We start from the raw sequence: 4,044 nt of genomic DNA, 5'->3' as shown, positions 1-4,044 counted from the left end.
CTCACAATCATAGCAAAAGAGGACTACCTTCTGGTGGCCTAATAAATATGGGATATATGATGTCAAAAGCGCCTATATTATGATGCAGAATTATTGTGAACCAAATAGAGAGAAACTTCCCATCTTCTCCAAAATATGGAAACTCAACCTTCCGCAAAAGTTTAGATTTTTTTTGTGGCAGTTTACACATCAATTGCTACCGACTGCTGATTTGCTATGTCATCGAGGTTTCCATGTTGAGTCTCTGTGTTCACTGTGTATGGAGGAGGAAGAATCACCGAAGCATCTTTTCCTTCAATGTCCTTTTGCGAGGGCTGTCTGGCTGGGATTAGGACTGTCAGTATCAATATCACACTTCGACATCACCCAGATGAATGAATGGTTAAACCATATGATGAAATGCCTTGGAAATGTTGATGAGTCAAGAACATGGATTACAATATTGGGTGCTGGTCTCTGGTATATCAGGCTCGCAAGAAATGAAAAGAAGTTTACCGGTACAAGGCAATATCCACTAGGCTGTGTAATAAAAGCTAAAAAGATGGCAGCAACAATGGAGGAAATTGATGGCAGAAGCAACTCAAATGGTCAAAGGATGATGGAGATTGATGTCAAATGGGACTGTCCACCGAGGGGTTGGTATAAACTAAACACTGACGGATCGTCGCATGGGAATCTCGGAGCGGCTTGGGCTGGCTGTGTATTAAGAGATGATAACGGAAATTTTATATTGGCCATTGCAGTACCAATTGCCTATGAATCAGCTTTGATGGCGGAGACTTTGGCACTGAGGATAGGAATCAAGGCAGTCAGAGAATTAAACCTTAACAATGTTGTCATGGAAACTGATTGTAACCTACTACATCAACTGGTAACTAACAAGGACTCTCAAGGTCCAGCTCTAGTTTACGACATGATAATGGAAATTCGAGATATGATGAATGAGGGGAATTTTTTCATGCCCTGGAATTATAGGGAAGCAAATTATGATGCAGATGCCGTGGCAAACTTCGCAGCTCATAAGGTTGAAGCGATGGGCTGGGAATGCAACACAGAACAATTTGTTCAACTTCCGGAGAGCTGGAGACATTGGATACCAAAGTACGCTTTTGTGTGGAATGTAATTCCACCCATAGCTAGTAAATTCGTGGACGGCAAAAGTGGATGCGTCAATTATTTGCCTAAGATTCAAAATTTTCAACAATAATACATTGGTCCAATAAAACGCTTAACGTAAAAAAAATCGATATCGTGTTTTTAAGCGGGTATAATGAATATATTTCTTTAAAATTGCTATATATTTTACATTTAAAATTTTGATATATAAGTATATAACGTTTTTTATTTTTATTTTTACAATTTTATTCATGAAAAAAATAATACAAATGTCATTTTATTAAGCCAAACCTTATAATTCGTGAATAATTCGGCGAATAATTCGGCAATTATAAGCTGACCCAACCAATTCGCGAACCAACCATTATCATTCAATTATTCGATTATTCGTCAATATAATTCGAATAACCATTACTAGCTATGATTCCACCACCTTTCTTAGGAGGATGGATTAATCATGATATGCGAGACATCTGTATTCCGAGGTTGATTCCGAGATAATTAAGTATCTTTAGCAAAAAAAAACAGAAACATCCTCCAAAAATTGGCGTATGCCACTGTGGCAAAAGTACTGAGAAATGAATAATTTAGATACACTCTAAAAGGGGCGACTTTGGGAGTCTTTCAATCCCACGGCTCAGCAGCAACTGTGAATGCAACATTGCATCATGATTAGTTCATTTATGTCGCATCAAATTTCTTGACGCAAATTCATTTCTGCAAATTCGGACCATGCAAATTCACTTGAACATTGATCATTGCATCGAAAATCATTTGTGCAAATTCACGGAAATAGAGAGATCATTCATGAACACGGACAATGGTGGCCTAGTAGTATTCATATTCATAGACAGTCACATACAAAATCCATTGTGCAAATTCCCGGAAATAGAGAGATCGTTCACGGAAACGGCCAATGCAAGTATTCATATTCACAGAGACACTTGGGACCACGCGCGGACTGACATTGTTATGTAGAACTTAGGAAATGTGGCTTTTAATTCCCATTTACACCACAAAAGTTTTGGAGTTGGGTCCTCTAAATATGACCACAGTATGGTAAATTCCCTGAGAATTTAGGGACTCAAATCATTACTAGAATAACCCAGAATTATGTAGAAGAGATCGAGTTTATAATGGCAAATGTATTTTCAACACAGAATAGTAACACAGAATTACTATATGCAGCAAGCACACGGTATTCTTTAGTAAAAGGCGAAAGAATAGTTCGCTTTGTGCTCACTGCGTGACAGCGTGATGTTAACTGAAATGAGTAGCTTATTAAATATCACCAGTAAACTGTGCTTTGTTTCTTGTAAGCAATATGGGACCATGTTATAGTGTTATACTAAGAAAATGAAATGTTAGCCTTCCTGTCATTGTTCATTCGCGCCGCAAAAGAAACAATAGTTTGAAAGTTCAAGTGCCATTTTGCACACCTTAAACGTAGATTGTGTTGCGGCCACCCCACATTAATTATGAATGTACCATAATTTGAACATTATCAACGAAAAGAAAAAATGGCATTGACCAATCATAGGTGCAGAGGTGCAGTTCACTATCCAATGTGGCAATATCCACAAACTTTACTAACGAAAATTTCCAATCGGCAAAGAATTTCTTAGAGACCGGCCCTGAGAACCAAAAACAGAAAACGGTCGTCAAGCCCTAAGCGTCATTGCTCTGCTTGGATAATCTAATCGGTATCTCAACGCAAATTACTGCAACCAATAGTGTGACGATATCAAATTCATTTGATTTACACCACGTATGTGTTGCACTACCCAAGTGTAGACCTCACCAAGAGAGTGAACAGAAGCTACATACACCCTAATGAACAGCAGCTTACAAACAATTAGCAACTTGATGTTTCCTCATTTCTGAAAATAACAGCATTACAAGAGAACCAAATAGTCCATGCCAGTATAAGAGATGACAACATCGCCAAGTGAGTGAATTCTTAGGCCCATAGATCTCACTAGTATCGATATTGTTCTCAATCTTATTAGCAATTCTCCGAATAATTCGTGAATAATACACGAATCGAATTTTTGAATGTCTAAACAATTAATATTTCCACACTTTTCAATAATTTGGAATAATTCACATTTTTTGCACTATAAACGAATAAAACACGAATTCCTGAATTATTTAAAAATTCGTTTCAAAAATATTTTTCATATAATAAAAAAAAAATGAAAAACCAAATTTTTGTAAGGACGAGTAGCATGAAGATACATAAATAATAACAAAAATAAACTGTGAAGGGCATTCTTAAAAGCTTAAAAGTTTTTTGTATATCTGTGAAGAACATTCTTTTTTGCAAATCAAAAGAGTACGTACACTAACATAGAGACATGGATATATGTGTTGTTTCTAATTCTTATTTTCCCATACAATTTGCAAATTAAATCTACATTCTAAAATAGATAAGTATAGAAGAGAGAGAAAGATATTGGAGAAAAAAATAATTAATGTTTGGGCGAGACAATATATACTAGACTCTAGCTAACTCACTTAATTCAAAAGTTTAATTCATAATGAATTCGCTGGACAATATGGTCCGATTTTTGAAAAGCAGCTAAGACAAATGTTTGTCAATTGTCAGTGACAATGTTGGTGAATTGTGAGTGACAATTATATTATTATTGGTTGTTGGTTTTTTTTTTTTGGTAAGTAAGCCTGTTTTAAATGAGATCAGTAACTCTTTGATGCGGGCGGGGTTTAAGCCCCAGACCTTTGGTATCATCACCCAAAGGTTTTACCCACTTTGCTAGTTAGCATATAATTATCGGGATTATTGGAGTTTATGTAAAGTAAAATTGGTGGAACATTTCAATTATATTGCTAAATATATATCAAAATTTCTCTTTAAATGTACCAAAATTTTTAAATCTGAATTTTTATTTTAAAACATTTAATATTTGT

General features: G+C 35.7%; 1 non-coding gene across 1 annotated transcript; it reads right to left on the bottom strand.

Annotated features, from left to right (window-relative positions):
• Window positions 1–2,248: 2,248 nt before the first annotated feature.
• On the bottom strand, window positions 2,249–2,368 carry LOC147475822 (U5 spliceosomal RNA). Its single transcript, XR_015209924.1, has one exon. It is a non-coding gene; the product is annotated as a U5 spliceosomal RNA (small nuclear RNA).
• Between the last annotated feature and the right edge of the window lie 1,676 nt (window positions 2,369–4,044).

The sequence above is a fragment of the Coptis chinensis genome, chromosome 9 (assembly GCF_015680905.1).
Source record: "Coptis chinensis isolate HL-2020 chromosome 9, ASM1568090v1, whole genome shotgun sequence".
NCBI lineage: Eukaryota > Viridiplantae > Streptophyta > Magnoliopsida > Ranunculales > Ranunculaceae > Coptis > Coptis chinensis.
Note: the sequence above shows the minus strand (reverse complement) of the source record. Positions and strands in the feature narration are given on the sequence as shown.